This window comes from Sminthopsis crassicaudata, chromosome 5 (assembly GCF_048593235.1).
Source record: "Sminthopsis crassicaudata isolate SCR6 chromosome 5, ASM4859323v1, whole genome shotgun sequence".
In the NCBI taxonomy this organism is placed as follows: domain Eukaryota; kingdom Metazoa; phylum Chordata; class Mammalia; order Dasyuromorphia; family Dasyuridae; genus Sminthopsis; species Sminthopsis crassicaudata.
The window spans coordinates 150182182-150202755 of NC_133621.1; the positions used below are offsets into that span (position 1 = coordinate 150182182).

Below are 20574 nucleotides of genomic sequence, written 5' to 3' on the forward strand. Positions count from 1 at the left end.
ATTACCCAGTTGTTGATGCCACAGTCTCAGCTGGAAGTTTGTTTGCCTCCCCTGATGTTTACATTTTATATACTTTATAGCTATTTCTCAGACTACATGAGAACAAACTTCCTGAATATGATTCATGCATATGTTTTGAATTATCTAGAACATATTTTGTTAATAATTCTAGTTATGACCTTTGATTTAGAAATGTCTACAAATTTCTGTGGCTAAATATTTTTTGCAGGCATTTCTTTTCAAAATTCAGTGATTTAAAACAAAATGAACAATAGCAAAGGCTTCTGTAAAATAATATCTGCATCACATGAAAGAGAATATCTACTTGAAATTTAACTGTAATTTAGTTATCTGAAATCTAATAGATTTGACAAAATCAAATTAATGTAAATAGTATGAGAAAGAAAGTAGCAATTGGTGCTGCAATTTTTTTGCGTCAAAAAGCTTTAGTTGATACATAGTTAATAAATGCAAATATATGGGACTAAAAATCATTGTGGATAAACAACATAAATAGTTATAAAAAACAATATACTACTAAAAACCACATGAAAAATTCTTCATGATCACTAATAAAAAAAAAATACAACTCAAAGAGCCCTGAGTTTCCACAGAACAAATTAGTAAAGATGACAAAAAATGAGAATAGTTATTGTTGGAGTTATTGTAGAAAAAAAAAAGAGATGCTGATACACTAGTGATAAAGTTGATACATTAATGAACTGGGCCAACCATGTTGTAACTATGAGTGAAGTGTTTAACACAAAGGCCTAACTTGTCATGATATATCATAAAAGTCAAAAAGAGAAAGATTCACTATCCCCCAAAACATTTATAGCATCACTTTTTTCTTGAAATAAAAAAAAGACTTGAAGCAAAGGTGTCATTCAATTGGGAAAAACTAAATATAATGAATAAAGAGAAGGTTATAAAGACATGTATTGATGCAAAGTGAAATAAAAATGAACCAGAAATAATGCACACAGCAATGACAACAATGGAAAAGGAAATTACAAAAAAATTATAATGACAAATCTTGAACCTAAAGAAGAGATATGGAAAAAGGACCTTCTTCCATTCTTAATATTAGTAGGGCACAGTTGTTGAGTGTTGAACACTTCATGAAGTAAAGTGTGAGTTCATTAATTACACTGAACTGTTTCATTTTAAATCCTTTTTCTGGGAAGGGGAAGGAGAGAAAGATGTTGAGAAATGAAAGTGATGTAAAAACAAAGGATATCAGTAAAATAGAAAAAAATAAATTGTCTTTATAGGAGTAGGAGTTTATGTGCCAACATATTCTTCTCAAGCAGATCAGCTGAAAGTACAAACTATGGGCAAATGAGTCATTAGCCAGTCTTTGAGGTCCTTGGTTCATCAGATGAAATCAAATATTGCAAAACAGAAAACATGTATGATCAACTTCAAGAATTAGATATAACTCTCTGTACATATAACAAGTCAGCTGTTGTTATAACAAACTGCTGTTATAATTGACGGTGCTACTTTTCCAGGTGTCTGTGCCCCAGGCAGAAGGAGCTGAGGAAAGTTGACTATTGAATGTTTTAAAGGCAGAAGTTACTTTTCTGTTGATAATTTTATCAGAGACATAAGGGGTATTATAATTAAAATGAGGTACTCTTAGAGAAATTGTGAAATGATCTAAACAAATCACTGAAGAGAAAATTGAAAACATATCTAAAAGTTATAAGAAAAATGCCCATGGTCTTTCCTCACATACACCATAATTGAACCCTAAGGAAACCAAAAATGAGAAAGGTCCCCACATACACCAAAATTTTAAAAATAGTGTAATTTAAATACATGCAGCCACTTCAAATAATTAATTATTCATACTCTTTGGGATTACTTCATATATGTGTATATATGTAACAGACAGAGACAAAATACAAGTGTTTGAAGTATGCTAAATATGACAGTTTCAAACTATGTATCCATATATAGAATATATGCATGTATATATATATGCATGCATGTGTGTACCAATCATTTTACATCTAATTTATTTCCATACACATATATAGAAACAAATTCCATATATATTGGCAGAATAAAGAACCAAATGAATCCTGATAGGACAAAACAAAGGGGGAGCAATGCAAGGATGAAGTGGGTATAAGTTATACCCCAACATTAGAATATAAGATTCATTAAAGAAAGAATTGGTTTCATTGTTCTTTGTATTGCAAACATCTAAAAAAATTGTCCTAAGTATAGTAAGTACTTGACAAATAAATGCTTGTTGGATTGGATTAAATTTTGGTAATCTGCAATCTTAATATAAAACAATGTAATATGACACAAAGATAATTTTTAAAAAAATTAATCTAATCATTGCAAAGTTATTGCTCTAAATAATGGATTTAATAATTAATGTGACTCCAACTATAGTGCTATATTCAATTCTGATGACCACATTTTGAGAGAGAATTACTGGTAAGTTCTTTTTTCTTATTTCAAGTGAAATGGTATTACATGGATATAGAACATTATAGTCTAAAATAAAATTTATCAGCTTCCTATTATAGGAAGAATCTGTGTATCCTTGGTGCACATTATACATATGATAAAACTTAAAGAACAATTAAGTGGTTACTTCAAAGTTACACTGCTAGAAAGTGTCACATGTCAGATTTCTTTTATAATTAGCCACTCAAGGTACTAGATATAGTAATCCTGAAGAAGAAAAGACAAAAGGGGAGCATGATAACTACCTTCAAATATTTTAATATAATATGTGATTCAGGAGTAGGGGCTGGCTCATAGCCCACATGAATATACCACCACTGGTTACAAATTTGATGGTGGCAACAAAAGCATGACCTTTTATGGGAGTCCTAAAATTAGAGACAGTTAATTGATATGGCAACTGGTAAGAAAGAGACTATAGGCAACCCCAGTACTACAACAGAGCATAGGACAAAGCATTGTTTGACAACTCCATTGCCTATATTACCTTCTAGGGCAAATTCCAGGGTAAAATAATGATTCTAAATAAATTTTAGAGAATTAGAACCCACAAAAAGATGAAATGAAACAATTTCCCAGTCAAAGACAACTTTTAAGAAAGGTCCATTGCACCAGGGACATAGAGAACATTCTAGCCTGCCAAACTGTTTCCCGCAAATCAGGAACAGTCTTTGAGACCTCTGAATAAGTAGAAGCAGTGGCAGTTTTAATTATTTTCATCCCACAGACACCAAAGATGATTTAGAAGGTCAGCAGAAAAAAGTTTGTCATACCAGATAAAAGGAACATAATTCAGTCCAGACCTCACCATCACAGCTTCTGACCAGTAGCAGGCCTTGGGATCCTCTGAATAGTGGTATCCATGGAAGCTTCTGAAGGTCTCAGCCTGCAGATTGGTAAGGGGTTAGGTGATCAGACAGGTATTACAGGTGTCTCTTTGCCAGCACTGAAACAGAGCTCTGCTGCTTAGCCCTCAGATTCAGGACAAAGAATATGCAGCCACAATGGAGTGGGAATACTCCCCACAGATCCAGGACAGAAAGGAATGCTTGTGGTCTCTCACAGATCAGAGCACAGGTCAGGAGAGTAATAACCACAGTTCTTTTTGCATTATACCTCCTTGGAAGAACTGAAAACTTACAGGTCCTGAGAAGGATCTCTGGAAACAGCTTCACAAAACACTGGGAGCTTGGGACTTTGCATTCTCCAACCTAAAAAAGAAGCCCTATATTAATAAAGAGTTAAGAATTAAGCAGCATGCTAGGAATATGAGCAAACAATAGAAAACTATTCTGAACAAAGATACAGTGGTGACAAGAAAGGTCAAAACTAACTCATAAGAAGATAGCAAAGTTAAAACTCCTAGATACAAAGAAAATACAAATTGTTCTTAGACTACACTAAAAAGGGATTCTGAAAATCAAGTAAAAGAGATAGAGGGAAATTTTAAAAGACATGAGAGTGATTCAAAAGGAAGTACAAAAGCCAATGAGTAAAATAAGTTGTTAAAAAGCAAAGTTGGACAAATGGGAAAGCAGGCACAAAAGTTCATTGAGGGAAATAATTCCTTGAAAGTTAGAATTTGAAACTAATGATTATGAGAATTCAAGAAACAATGACAAGAATAGAATAAAACTATATAATAAAACGCGAAATATCCCATTGGAAAAATATTTAATCTTGAAAACAGTTCCAAGAGAGATAATTTCAAAATCACTGAACTACCTGAAAATCATGATAACAAAAAGAGCCTTGACATTATCTTTCAAGAAATTAACAAGGAGGGGAACCAAGACGACAGAAAGTAGACTTTGTGTGAGTTCTCCTGGTTTCCACAGATCAAACCTCTGAACTGGTTTTGGAGTTACAAAACACACAAATATTTGAAGTGTAACAAATGTCCAGTATAAAATCTTTCAATTGGGCACATGGAAGGCTGCCAAACACAGGCACAGTGCAGGGAAACAGGGTAATGTATGTGGAGAGGAAATCTACTGGGAGACTCTTAGCCAAAAGATAGCAGCATTAACTACTCTGTTTTAGTTCAGAGGCCAGTGGATTAGCAGATTAACTATGAGACATCCAATGAAATACAAAAGGCAAATAGTGAGCCCCTGAACCACAGAACAACATGGGATATGCCCACATGTACCCAGCACCAGGAGGAAATCAGCAGCATTGGTCCCAGAGCAGCCATAAAGCTGTTGTCCCCTGTAGATGAAGCTTGTGACAATCTACCCTTCTAAGAACAGACTCCAAGATTTAAAAATGAGCAAAAAGCAAAATGACCTCTGATCCTAGCTAATTTTTATGGAGACAAAGAAAAACAGGCCTTAAACCCTGAGGACACCATAGACAAAATGTGTCCAGATTAAATCCCAAAGGGTGATATGACTTGATGACTTGTTCCCCATCTTGCAAGGTTCTATTGGAAGAATTCAAAAAGGATCTTAAAAGAGAGATAGATGAAAAATGGGGAAAGAAAGAAAAAATAATTTCAGGAGAATTTGAAAAGGAACACAAAAACTATCTGAAGAAAACTACTTAAAATAGATTTAACAAAATGGAAAAATCATATAATTCCTTACAAAATAGTTTTGGTGAAGTGGAGAAAGAAACCAACTTGTTGAAAAACAGAATTTGTGAAATGGGGGAAAAAATCATTGAACAAAACAATTAATTTAAAAATTCAATTGGCCAAATAAAAAAGAAGATAAAAAGCTAATTGAAGAAAATAATTCACTAAAAATTAAAATTGAATAAATGGTAGTGAATTACTCAATGAGATAACAAGAATCAGTCAAACAAAATTTTAAAAAAATGAGAAATAGCAGAAAATTAAAAAAAAAAAAAATTGAGAAAACAACTGATCTGGAAAATAAATCCAGGAGAGAAAATGTAAGAATTATTGGACTTCCTGAAATTATTAGACCATGATGAAAAAACAATTTAGACATCATCTTTCAGTAAATTATCAAGCAAAACTGCCCTGATGTGCTAGAACCAGAAGGTAAAATAGCCATTGAAAGAATCCACCAATCAGCTCCTAAAAAAAATCCCAAAATGAAAACTCCAAATAATATCATACCTAATTTCATAGTTATCGGGTCATGGAGAAAATATTGCAAGCGCCAGAAAGAAGCAATTCAAACTTTGAGGAGCTATAATCAGGATTACCCAGGACTTAGCATATTTAAAGGATTGAAGGGCCTGGAATCTATATTCCAAAGGGCAAAGTAACTTGGATTGCAGCCACAAATTAACTATCCAATAAATTATTATCTTTCAGGAAGAAAGATGGACATTCTGTGAAACAGATGAATTTCAATTATTTCTGATGAAAAAACCAGAGCTGAATAGCAAATTGATCTTTATATATATGTATATATATATATATATATATATATATATATATATAACTAAAGCGAAGAATAAAAGGCACAAAGAAAAGAAATAACTGGTTTTATTTGTTTTGTTTTGTTTTTTGCTGAGGCAAGTGGGGTTAAGTGACTTGCCCAGGATCACACAGCCAGGAAGTGTGAAGTCTCTGAGGCCAGATTTGAGTTCAGGTCTTCCTGACTTCAGGGCTATTGTCTATTCACTATACTAACTAGATGCCCCATAACTGTTTCTTTTAAAAATTAAAAAGTTTATATCCTTATATGGTAAGATGATATATCGAACTCTTGAAAACTGTATTTCTGTTATGCATATAATTAGAGAGTGTAGATATAATTTGACTTTATTGTGATGATATAAAAAATAAACTAGAGATAGAAAGGAGATTGTATTGGAAGAAGAGGAATGGAGATAGAAAATGGTACAAATTATATCTCCTAAAGAAGCAAAAGAAAAATTACAATTAAGGGAAAGAAGGGCATAAGATGAGCGTTGTGTGAATCTTACTCTCATCACATTTGGCTCAAAGAGAGAATACCAGAAATACTTAACTTCACATAGAAACATGTTTGACCCTATAGGGGAGTAGGAGAGGAAAGGGAAAAGAAAAGTGTGAGGCTAATGGAAGGGAGAACAGTAGTAAAAGGGGAAAGGGATAAGAAAAGGAAAAGGGTTGTAAAAGGGGAGAGCTGTTTAAGGGAGGTAGTTGTCAGAAGCAAACACTGTGGAAGAAGGAAAGGGGGAAAGGAAAGAGAAGAGTATGACTTGGGGAAAATACAATGGTGGGAAATACAGTTAGTAATTTTAACTATGAATGTGAATGGGATGAATTCTCCTATAAAATGGAAGTGGATAGCAGATTGGATTAGAAGCCAGAATCATACAATATGTTGTTTATTATATGCAGTTTTCACCAGTAGAGTGTTACATACAGAGTAACGGTAAAGGCTGAAGCAGAATCTATTATGTTTCAGCTGAAATAAAAAAGCAGGAGTAGCAATCCTGATCTCAGATCAAGCAAAAGCAAAAAGACCTAATTCCTAATAGTGATAAGGAAGGAAACTACATTTTGCTAAAGATACCCTAGATAATGAAGTAATAACAAGACTAAACATATATGTACCAAGTGGTAAAACATCAAATTAAGAGACCTGCAAGAGGAACTAAACAGCAAAACTTTACTAGTGAGGGGTCTAAATTTTCCTCTCTCAGAGCTAGATAAACATACCACAAAATAAAAAGAAAGAAGATGAGCAGGTATAGAATTTTGGAAAAGTTAGGTATGATAAATCTTTGTAAAAAACTGAATGGGGACAAAAAGGAATAAACTATTTTTTCAGTGGTATGTGGAACCTATACAAAAATTGACCATATATTAAATCATAAAATCTCACTTGCATAAAATAGATAAAGAGAAGATCACTAAATTGGACGTGCAACTAAAAATAATGAGGAAAGGGAAAACATAAAGGATTGAACAAGTTATTTACATTCCAACATGGGAGGATGACATGGGAAGATAATATTGATAACTCATAAGAACTTTCTCATTCTCAGGGCAGTTAAAAGAAGTAGAAATTGGGTACAGGTGTGACTTAAATATTAAGGGATTTCTTTAAAATAATATTAAGATGTGACAAAGGAATGTATTAGGGGAAAGAAAAAGGGAGAGGTGGAATAGTATAAATTATATACCAAAAAGGAGTCAGGAAAAATGTTGTTTTTACAGTAGAAAGAAGAGAGAGATAAAGTTAGTAAGTGAAACTTACTCTCATAAGAATGGATCAAAGAGGAAATAATATCCATGCTCAATATGAGTGTAGAAATCTATCTTATCCTTCAGAACACTAGGAGAGGAGGGAGATATAAGAAGGATAGAGGGTGATAGAAGAAAGGACATATTAGGGGAAGGGATAATCAGAAACAAAATACTTTTGAATAGGGACAGGGAGAAAGAAGAGAGAATAAAATAAATGGGAGAAATACATTTAACAATGGTAGTTGTGTAAAGAATTCTGAAGCAAGTTTCTCTGATAAATGTCTTTATTTCTTAAACATAAGGGGAATTAAGTCAAATTTATTTTTTAAAAGAGCCATTATTCCACTGATGTGATCAAAAGATATTGAAATTTTTCAGATGAAATAATGAAGCTATTTATAGCCCCCCCCCATTCTAACTCACTATTTTTTTTATAATAGCTCTTATTTTTCAAAAGATATGAAAAGATAATTTTCACCATTGACACTTGGAAAGCTTTGTATTCCATATTTTATTTCCTCCTCTTCACCTTCCCCTCCCATAAATAACAAGTAATCCCATATAGGTTAAACTTGTATAATTCTTCTAAACATATTTCCACATTTTTCATATTGCACCATGAAAACTCAGATTAAAAGAGAAAGAACAAAAAGAACAAGCAAAGAAGAAACAACAACCAAAATGGTAAAAATAAATAAATACTATACTGTGATCCACATTCAATTCTCTTAGTGCTGTCTCTGGATTCAGATGACTCTCTCCATCACAAGTCTTTTGGATGTACCCTGAATCACCTTATTGTTGAAAAGACCCAAGTCTATCCCCTCACTGTTGATTAAAGAAGTGAAATGAAAATTAAAATAATTCTGAGGTACTATCTTGTTAAATCCAAGCTAGCTCTCTGGAGGCCTCTGGATCAGCAAGAGTCAGAATAAGTAAAGGTGTTTGGGGGAGGAATGAAAGAGACAGGCAAACTGCTAGGAGTTTTGCCAAAGATCTCTTCTTGATTCTGGAGTCCAGAATCTCCACCTTTCCTCACCTTCCTCCTCCTTGCCCTGCCTCCAAGTGAGTCTCAGCTCTGTCACCCCACCCTCTAATCCTTGCCTAAGATTATCTTAATATCAAACATTGAGCCAGCACCAAACCTTGAGAAGAGCCATTTATACAAAACATATGCTAATAGAGTCATTGTCTCTTATAGAATAGGCAATTAGTTTTAAGTGCTACTTGTGTGATTCAAGTATGCCTTTTCATGGCTTCAGCCCTTTACACTATCTCATACCCATGAGATTAGCTAATAGGCCAGAAGAGGAAATGATAAATATTCAAAGATATGAGGGGAGAATTAGACATTACCTGTGTCTGATTCTTCTTTTACTGATTTGATAGTTCACAGATGCCAGATATATTTATTTTTAAAATATATTATCTACGACTTTTATAATTACTTTCATTGATCATTATTCCAAAATACCCATAACATTAGTCAGTCTTATAGACTTTTATCTTCTATATTCAGTCCCTCAGACATTCCTGGCAACAAGCCAGAAAAGGGGAAAAAATCTTTCAGGACTCCTTTTTTCCTCTATCTCAACAAATCACTTGAATAAAACATTTTGTATTTTTAGACTTTTGCTTAAAGAACCTCTGTACTTAGTACTAGTCTGTATGCCATATGCTATTTGTTATATGATACTTGATATCTGTAAACATTGCAACATTGCATGCTGCTCTTGCTGACAAACTTTTTGGTTTTGAATAACATGGGAAATCAAATGGATTTTAGTAAAAAGAAATGTAGGCACAGGTGAGTTCATCCAAGAGGCACACAAACTATACATAAGCAAATATATAAAAAAATTATTTTAGTAGTATAAAGAACATTAACTGGGAGGACAGAAAGATTTCTCACTGGAGATGAAGTCTAATTTGAGCCTTGAAGGAAACTAAGGATACTAAAAGTGAAAGGTAAGAAAAGAGTGAATTCAGTGGATGAGGTCTGAATTGAGACATGGAATGCTTAATCCTGGGAGTAACTAATAGACTCCTTTGGCTAGAGAAGTGCATTAAATAATAATATTAAATGGGTTGCATGGAGAGGTAACTTGAAGCTAGATTGTAGGTATAAATGTCAGTTTGTGGAGTTTGTATTACATCAAAGTATAATAGGAAGATAATAAAGACTTTTTGAACAAAAGAATGTCATGTTATGCCTTATCTTATGATTATTTTGGCTGGCAACTAGAAAACTGGAGTTAGGGTGAATAATTAAAAGACCACTAAGGAAAGTCTAGGAAAAACTCTATGATGGTAATGTGTAATGTTCTACTTTAAATATAATGTTCTCTGGGCAGGTTTCTTGGAGAGCTTCTGGGAGCAACCTTAGTTTCAGTTCATTCCAATAATTACCCCAAATGCAGCCAAAAGTTAAAGTCCAAATCCTTTATTGTCTCCTTCAAAATAGCCCAGTTAGCTTTCTTAGAGGCCTATCTCTCTTCTTGGTTCTAAGAGCTCTTGATACTAGTCCTTTGTCTCTTCCAGCTTCTGCCTCAAGCTCTCTCTGAATCCAAAGCCTCCAGCCAGCACAAAGATGGAAAATGGAATGAATCTGTCTCAGCCTCTGAGAGTGGGGAGTTTCTGGAGGCAGCCTTAGTTTCAATTCAGTTCAATAATCCCAAATGCAGCCAGGAGTTAAAGTTCAGATCCTTTATTTTCTTCTTCAAAGTCTTGTTTCTTTTCCTAGGCCTGGTTAGCTTTCTTAAAGGCCTATCTGTCTCCTTAATTCTGAGAGCTCTCTCTGAATGTCTCCAGCCAGCACAAATATGGAAGTTGGAATGATGAGTTTCTGATTTGTGAATCTCCAGGAAGTCCAAGAGTAGGGTTGTCCTTTAGTGGGCTTGTGAACTCCTCCTTATATATGCTCTCTAAAGATGTGAATGTGTGAACTAATGTGTGAACTCCTTTAAAGGTGTGAACTAAGTACATAAGCACCTTGTTTCAAGTTCTGGCCCATAACATCTATCAATTCCACTGACTTAGGTCCTTGTAAGAATTCTAACAGTAATGGTCATGTGGATGGAGAATAGGAACTCTTATTCTATGTGGGCAGAATTATAAGATCTCAACAACATATCAGACATAAGTGATATAGGACACAGAAGAATTAAGAATGATTCTGAGATTATGAACTTACTTGAATGAAAAGAGAATTGTTCTCTCAAAGGAAATAGGTATATTGTGAGCAGGGTCAATTTTAGGGAGGAAAAACAAATTTTCTTTTGGATATAATAAGTCTAAGATGCTTGAGGAATCATCCAGATGGACTTGTCCAACAAGCAATTGGTTGTGCAGAACTACAACAAGTAGAAATCATAGGTAGCTATATGGATTTGGAAGTCATCTATATGGATATAATAATTGTAAACATGGGAACTAAGAGAAGTATGTAAATATTTTATTTTTCAGTTTCTGTCTTCTATCCATATCTACTCCACTAACAATACACATTAAGACGCATCTACTTTTCCCATTTCACCCTTTTGCATAGTGGTGATAGATAAATTCATTTTTTGGGAACTGTGAAAAGTACAAACTTCCAGAGAAGTCAGTTTTCAACAGCCCCCATTCCAGATTTCTTATGAGTTTCTAGAAAAGAACATGTACCTTTTCCTAAAATTTTGTCTTAATTTTTTTTTCCTTTGGAAGTACACTTGTCTAATCAAACTGTACTTATTGATTCTCCCTTCAAGTGTGAGCAATTCACTTTCATTTTGTTCTGTTCTTATTGATTCTCCCTTCTATAATGGTCAATTCACTTCCCTAATTGCAGTAGCAAGTAATATATCCTCCATACTCCTTCCATAGTCTCTCCTGATATCATGTAAAAATTATTTCTCTAATAACAGCTGCACTCCAAAACAGTTGTATCTTTGGGATTGAAAGACATGGAGTTCCTATATAGTGTAATTAGGGAGAACATTTAGAGACAGTTACCATAGAACCCATTTCCTCTACTTTTAGCTGAGTTTCATTTATTATCTCGCAGAAAACTGTTATCTTTGCATAATATTGTGTTGATATATGGGTACAAGAAGGTATCTTTTTTGGCATCCTCATAATCCTCCTGTAGTAAGTCTGCCCTAAGCATAAGAACAAAACTTAGTAGATAGTGAGCCTGGAAAGTTACATTTATAAAGATATTGGTGCTCATAATGAGAATTTGGAAGAAGCAATTGTGCCAGTGCTATTCTACATCTTTTCAGGTTAGATCAGCAATTACTGACAACTAATATAACTTTAGAAAAATAGTTCTGAGGAGCATTTTCTAAATACTATTTTATTCTTAATTTTTCCCTGACATCACTTGCACATTTAAATTCTGAGTCCCAAATCAAAATTTTAGAAAAATCCCACTCAGTTAAAAAATGAACAGATGTTCATCAGAATGAATCTCCCTTCTTCCCATAGCATGCCTGGCTCGTGTAATATTGCTTTATTATTTATTCCTACTCAAAATTAATTATGATTTTGTCACCTAAAAAGTTTTTTTTAATTTACTTAGAAATTAATTCAATATTTAACCAATTATTATTGGAGGAATTTGGAAAGGCAAGAATATTAATACATTGTTAGTTATTCTTTGAATTGTTATTAACTGTTTTGAGTATTAATCTGGAATCATGCAAGAAATGTGACAAAACTTTTCATTTTCTTGAGTGTACTATGGATATGCAATTCCAAGCCAGACAAACTCAGAAGCCAAGATCTAATCTATTCCAAAACATTCATAGCAGTACTCTTTGTGATAGTAAATAGCTGAAAATCAAATAGGTATTTATTGATAGAGATATTATTAAACAAGCTACAGCAAATGAACACAAGAGGAATATTGTGCAGAAGGAAATGATGAATACAGAGAAATTAATGGACCATGTGGTTAGTATGAATTCAAGAGTAGAATAAGAACAGAAAATGAATACAACAAAATGAATGAAAAAAAAAACACTAAAAGAAAGATGAACTCTCAGTAATTAGAAAAAAAAAATAGTAGCCTGGAAAACAGATAATGATACATGCCTCCCTTCTCTAAGCAGATTCAAGGGACTACTCAAGCAGAAAGATGTATACATTTTCAGCCGAAGCTCTGAGAGGCATTTTTGCTTAGCTGTTGTTATTTCTTACAGGGAAGTTTTGATAGAGAGGCTGGGGTAGGGGTGATATGTGTCATAAGTGAATGGGACATAAAAACTGTGGGTGTCAGTAAAACATTTAATAACAAATTTAGTTTGAGCAATTATTCTATCAATCAACCAGTATTTTTAGATACCTAACATGTGCCAGGCACTGTGCTAATTGCTGGGGATGTAAAGATTAAAAAAAAAATAACAGCCCCTGCTCCTAAGGGATTTGAAATCCAATGAAGATATATCACATGTAAACAATGTGTAACCTATATCTTTATAGTTATAGTTATATTGTTTAGTGTAGTTATATGCAGTTTTAGCTACAATTATGTATATATATATATATATATATATAATTATAACTATATAAATATAATTTTACAAATGAATTTTATATACATATATAACAATGACTGTACTATATAATTATGCCTTTATTTATAGATATAAATATAGTTTATACATTTTTTTGCATATTATCTCCCCACTGGACTCTGAACTCCTTGATAGAAGGGGCTATTTTTGGTCTTTATATCCGCAGTGGTTAGCACAATACTGGACACATGGTAGTATATAATAAATACTGGTTGAGTGGCAGAATAATTATTCAAGCTGAATTTGTTATTAAATGTTTTATTGATGCCCATTGTTTTTATGTACATATAGATGGATAGATAGACAGACAGTCAGAGGTAATCTTAAAGGAAAGATACTAAGATTAAGGAAGGGGATAGAGAAAAAGGAAGAGGCAACTAGTTAACACAGTGGATAGAGAGTATCAGATCTGAAGTCAGCAAGATTCATTTTGAGCTCAAATCTGTCCTCAGCTATTTTCTAGCTGTGTGATGTTGGGCAATCCATTTAACCCTGTTTGCCTCCGTTTCCTCATCTGTAAAATGAGTTAGAGAAGGAAAGGACAAACAAGTACAGTGTCTTTGCCAAGAAAACCCGAGTCACAAAAAGTTCAATATGCATAAATTGTTTGAAGAACAAGAATGAGAATGAAAATAATAAGCATGCATATTGATTCTACTATGTGCTTCACACTATAGTAAATGCTTCACAAACATATATCACCTTATCTTTAAAAGGGAGGGAGGTAATATTATCTACATTTTACAATTGAAGAAATTGAGGCACACAAAGATTAAGAACTTATGTAGGGTTACACAGTTAGCTGATATCTGCGATTAGACTTGAATTTAAGATCTTCCTGACATCCGACACTTACTGCATCACCTTGATACCAAGAAAGCCTTCTTTATTGTCATACTTTTTAAAGTCAGGCAAATACAGGTATTTATTCACATCTTGAATAATTCTTTATAATTACCAATGTCTTCATATAAATTATAGGATAACAGAATTATTTACATAAATCTAACGTAAATATGAGAGGCCTTAAGTGGAACCCTCATTTTGGCAAATGATCCAAATGAGACACAGGAAAGTAGAATGGTTCACAGAAACACAGGTTAGCATAGCCAAGATTCAAACCCAGTTTACACTATACTTTACAGTACAATACACTACCTCTATCTCATTCAGTTCTTGTAAGGTAGATATTTTCTCTATTTTACAACTTTAGAGAAAATTAATGTCTCTCTTGAAATCATGTGGGTGGTAAAGCTGAGTTCAGAAAACCAACGGGACATAGGCTCAGCAATCAGAGGATTTTGCCTCAATGGCCTCTGCTATTTATATTTGTGATATCTTTGGGAAGTAAATTAATCTCCTAAGGCCTGTATCCTCATCAGTACAATTGTGAAAAGTGGGGAATTGGACTAGAAAATACAGATCTAGTTGTACATGAGATTAATTCTCCAGAGAGGGTTAGCATTTTCTTTTTCAGGGCATTTCAATAATACAGTAGAACTATTAAGTCTTAAGTAGATGAGTCTTACCAGAGAAAAGTGATTCTTCCCTGTGCAAGTGCTATCCCTTTTGAGAAGGGTTGGCCTGTGAAACTGCATCGTTCCCTGAAAGAGAGGATTCTTTAAAAAGGAGAAAGATCTGAACATCATTTGAGAGTCAACCCCTTTGTGGTAGGAATAATAATATCCTTCTGGTACCCTCAACTGCATGCAAGTTAGATGTGAGTTTGCTTAGAAAATATTGAAACTGTCTGAGAGAATAGATTGGCTCAGAGGATTTACTGGTTGCCAGTGTAGAAAGCAATCCTCTCTCTGAGATTTGGCTGGCAGACTACTACCAACAAGTAAGAGGCAAAAGATATTCACTCAACTGAATCAACTCAGTTATTCTTGATGAATATCCTTGTTGAATACTCTTCCTATATAGTTCATTAAATCTCTGTTAATTATTGAATGACCTACAAATTTTTCCTTTTACATTGATAACCAATCAAAGTACCAGGAAACTGGCTTGTATTTAGCATAGTGTTTGGCACATAATAGGTGCTTACTAAATGTTTATTCGCTGACTGACTGGACTGGGTCAAGCTTATTCTAAAATACCCCTTCTAACTAACAGTGTTGCCAAATAAGAAATAGCTAGGGTTACTGTGGATAGAGCACTGGATCAGGAGTCAGGAAACCTCTGTTCTAGGCACTGTGCTAAGCATTTTACAATTGTCACTTAATTTAATTCTGAAAACAATTCTGAGAAGTAGGTACTATCACTACCCTCATTTTATAAATAACGAATTGGAGCAAACAGAGATTAAAGGTCACAAAGCTTCTAAATGTCTGAGGCCGAATTTGAAGCCAGGTCTTCCTGATACCAGACCCAAGTCTTATTAACTACGCCAATGAGTTATCCCTAGTAAGACATTCACCTTTTTTAGAATCACTCACCAATAAATATTAAAAGACTTTCCATGAGTTTTTTAACTTTAAAAAATTCTAAATAGGAAAAATGTATTATGAAGGGAAACATAGGATATTTATGTTTCTGAAATTGAAATTTAAACCCCAACAGATTTTTGATTATTCTCACAACTGGAACACAATACCCAGAAGTACTTTCTGTATTTTGTGCTATGCTTTTGTGTCATTTCCCTACAGATGCTTCCTTTGGAGAGACTTACTGAATACTATTACAAAATACATGATTTTGAATTTAGTTAGGTTAGAATTCAAATGATGGAGCTAGGAAGGCTCATACTGCCACCTAGTGAACACAGTAAGTATCTTTAAAGACAGCTGCAGAATTTAACTCAACATTTATAATGGTGTATCTATTAAAAAACACTGGATTTATCTTATTTTCTCCCTGTACACACTCACTTTTCACATTTCACTCCGTTTATAGTAAAGAGAATAGCATATATTTTATCCAGTCTGGTGGAAATGTCATACAGGAAAGTTATCTGACTGCTAACAAACTTTGGAAGGCATCTCTAGGCACAAAGTTTGCTGATAAAAATTGTGACAAGATTTAATGATTCAACATGTTATACTGGTTAGTTTAACATTATACATATCATTCATTTTTCTCCTTATCAGCAGATTTCTCATGATCAAATATGAAGGCATTTCTCCCTGCACAGATAAATTTAATGGCTGTACAAATTGAACTATATCCCTAGTTATCTTTTTTTTTTTTTTTTTCTGGATTTGTTCTCAATAAAGCAATACAAAATGGAAAATATTATTTTTGGAATTTATTTGAACTTTATAGGTTCTATAAAGAACATCACTTCAAATAGAGTTCAACTTGTATTTCCATTCTATATGAAAGAGACTTGAGAAGTCATTGAGTCCCACTGCTTCATTTTATATATGAGGAAACTGAGATCCAGAGAGATAAACTAACTTATCCAAAATTTAAAAAAAAGTCTAGCAAGTATCTGAGGTGGAATGCAAAACTAGGCCTTCTTTGCTCCATCTTTAGCCTCTATCAAGCTTCTTTAGAATGGAACTCAGTGACTTGGGGATAGGAAGGGAGTAAGGAAGATCAGAAAGTTACTTATCCTGCCTAATAACAAAGCTTCAAAAAACAATGGACTTTGTGGCCAGTAGGCAGGAAATAAGTGTCCTTCTCTCCTTTTGGTTTTTGGGTGTATGTGTGTGTGTGTGTGTGTGTGTGTGTGTGTGTGTGTGTGTGTGTGTGCGTGCACATGCACGTGCACATGCATGCACACATATATACACACAAACATTATCTGTTTCCAAAATCAACTACTTCTTTCAAATAATAAGTTGAAGTTGTCCAACAGGAAGATGCTTGAATGCTCTTTAAGTAACATGATCCTCGATTACACTGAAGCTTTCTCTATTCTCTTAGCTTTTCTGAAGATAGACATTGATTCAACTATTGGAATCATATGCTAACTGTATGCTCTCCTCCCTTTTTAAAAGTAATTAAATTTCTGCCATATTTTAACAGTATATAATGCAATGTACTTAGAAGAATTCAAATGTATTCCATTTCTACTCTCTTTTGAGTGTCTCACTTTATTTGCTTTAAGTATAATAACTGACATTTATGTAGTAGTTTAAGGTTTAAAATATTTTACAAAATTTCATTTAGCATCACTACCTTTTAAGGTAATATTTTCAGATAATTTAAGGTAATTATCATCTCCATTTTAAAGACAAAAAACTGAGACCTGATAAGTTATATGAGAGAGAGTAGTGATATCCAGAATCATTTATATCTCAGAAGTGCCTTACGCAAGATCTGAAATATAGAGTTTCATCATCAGGAAGCATGATGAATCCAGCACTAATCCATATATGAAATAGCTTCTAATCCAAAAACAGTTGATTAAAATATTTTATGCATGGTTTTTAGTCCAAAAGAAGAAAATTTCTGTATATTATTTTTGAGATTATCTTTCAAAAATAAAAAGCATACTATCTTTCAATAATCAAATAGATAGGCCTTGCCAAGCTACAAGATATGTGAATTCAGAATGTCACATTAAACTATCTATCTATCTATCTATCTATCTTAGAGCTAGAAGGAACCTGAGAAATAATCTAGAGATTCTTAACATAGGATCCATGGATAGATTTTATAGAGGCTTGTGAACTTGGATTTTTTTTTGATATTTTAAAACTATGCCATGCTGTTTTAATAACTATATGTTTAATATAAGCTTCATCACACTGCCAAGAAAGATATAAAAAATTAAAAATTCCTGATCTAGTGTAACCTCATTTTATTGATAAGAAAAGGGTAACTTTCCCAAAGTCACAGAGTAAATGAGATGTCAGAAATCCTAGATTCTAACCTCAAATTCCTTTTTCTCTCCATTTTAACGTGGTAGTTACTATTTCTCTCCCTTCCTCCCTCCCTCTCTCTCTCTCTCTCTCTCTCTCTCTCTCTCTCTCTCTCTCTCTCTCTCTCTCTGTCTCTCACACACACGCATGCATGCACACACACACACACACACACACACACACACACACACACACACTCACCTGTCTTATAATGGTTTTTTCAAGTCACAACTACGCATCAGTGCAATCTAGTGCATGAGCAGAGTTACTCTATCAATACTGCTCTACTCCAGAGTAAGTAGATAAGAAGAATTGTTTGGGTTATTCTTGTGGAAAATATTGGTTTGGCAAGCAAATGCAAATTTTGACAGATTGTGTGCTAATATGAAATGCCAGCATGTGGTGAACACAATTAAGGATTTGCTGACTCTGTTTGGTCCTTTATGGATGCCAATCAACTGTTAAGAAGCACAGATCATAGAATCCAATACCCTATTAATTTTGTGAAGCATTCAGTCACAGTGATAATGTTGATAAATTTGAAGTTTTTGAAATATTAATTTTAAATGTGTTCTTATGAATATTGAAAAACTCATTTTATTGTAGTCAATAATACTGACTTCAAGTAAGAATTAGCAAAAAAGAAAAACTTTTATATAGCTTCTTGAAAAAAATTTGTGCTTTTCCTCTAATAGCTATGCTTTAAATATTAGGCTAATTATTAGGCTAAAAACAACAATTGAATAAATTAATGAATATATAAATGAAATTCAAAGGCCATCTGGAGCTAATTTTGAAAATATGAACATTTTATTTTAAACATATTATTCTTACTTTACTCCAAACATTGACAATTGACACTTCACCCACTCCTATGTACAAAAGGAGTCTGAAACTTGCACATAGGGGAAAAATGAAAATCTTCAGAAGTCTAAGAACAGTTTGAAATCTAACTATTAAAATATTAAAATCTAATATAAATTTAAAACATCATGACTTTGATAGAAGAATTATAATGCTAATTATTATTATAATGTTAACACATGAAATTTTTAAGGTTCAGAAAATTCAGAGATGTCATCTAATAGTTTGAATGTAAAAACAAAAGCCAGTTATGCAAGCACTCCAATCTCTTCTTTACCATTAACTTAAGCTTCAGATTCTTAATGACTTCATGTCACTAAATCAATTTTTCTCACCTACTAAGCTTTAAATGGACATACAAATATGCAAAGGTACAGGAGAGATTAACTGTTAAAATTATTTCTGTGAAACCTCCAAGAAAAGGAGAAACAGCATGTGTTTTAATGGGAAAACATAAATGCTTGATTCAAGTAAATACTCTCCTGTTTTCACTCTGCAGGGTGTAGTACAGTATGATCTTTGAAGCCAGGTAAGGGAGATAACACCATCTGCTGCTCCTATAGAGTGGGGAGTAGAGTTGAATGCTCTCTCCCATAAAACCTCAGGGGCTCACATATAAAGGTCTTCATCACCCTGAGCAGAGAATGAAGCAGAACATTGATTATAGCATCTTTTTTCCCCAAAAGTTCAATAATATAAGTTTAACATTTATTTTTTGTTTTATAAATATCTTTCTTACCTAATCTCAAAATTAGCCACCATCATCACAATGCAAAAGAATTTAGCTCTAAGATCTTTGTGGTATTTCATTATTTTTACATTTTTATTGTAAAAATATTCACATTACTGTAAAAATTGCAAAGATCATAGAAATATTTTTATTTTTGATTTAAAAAATCCATGTATACTTCCTTCTTCATTTCTCTACCTACCCCCAAACTAGTTATTTCAAATGACTGGTATTTCAAAATTTTAAAATATAGCAAGATTTGTGAGAGTTTTCTTTTATATTGGCAGGATAGGGTTACACATTAATATTACACAGAAATAAAAATCCTTTTTAAATAATTAATTTTAATATGTAAAATATGCTAAATAGTAGGAATATGAATGATATATGAATAAATACTATCTTTATTCTTGATAGCATATTCAGAGGAAGAGACAAGGCAAGAACTTAATCAACCTACTTTGAGTTCAATTTTCATCAGCAACTACAAAATTTGTGACCTAGCTCATGACAGTCACAGAATCATAGATTTAGAACTACTCAAACCTAGCTGATGGATTTATGTTTCAAGGTCATGACCACCCTATATTCTAAATCAAAAGAAAGGGGAAGATGTTAGGATTACAAGGTGAGAACTCAGGTTGTCTGGGCAATTCTCTAGCTCAGAATTCACATCTTTAGTTCAGGCCTTTAGGGGGAATTTACACCTTTGAACTTCTGAAAAGGAGTTTACACAACCTTTAAAAGGAGCAAGTTCATTGGTTGAAGTAATTTTCCCACAAGCCCTGATTTCTCACATGCCCATTCTCTGGGAGGATAAAAGAGGCATCATTGAGCCTGGAGTTAGTTGAGTCTGGGACAGAGTTGGGACAGCTGTCTGGAAGGACAGTCTGTCTGGGAGATTGAGTTGAGACGACTCGACCATTACAATTCCAAATATTTACAATTTGGCACCCACAA

The 20574-nt window shown here is 33.4% G+C and overlaps 1 long non-coding RNA gene across 1 annotated transcript; it reads right to left on the reverse strand.

Annotated features, from left to right (window-relative positions):
• Positions 1–956: 956 nt before the first annotated feature.
• LOC141542491 (uncharacterized) lies at positions 957–18296 on the reverse strand. Its single transcript, XR_012482178.1, has 3 exons — positions 18222–18296; positions 14736–14810; positions 957–3701 (listed from the first exon to the last, which is right to left on the reverse strand). It is a non-coding gene; the product is annotated as an uncharacterized LOC141542491 (long non-coding RNA).
• Positions 18297–20574: the final 2278 nt, after the last annotated feature.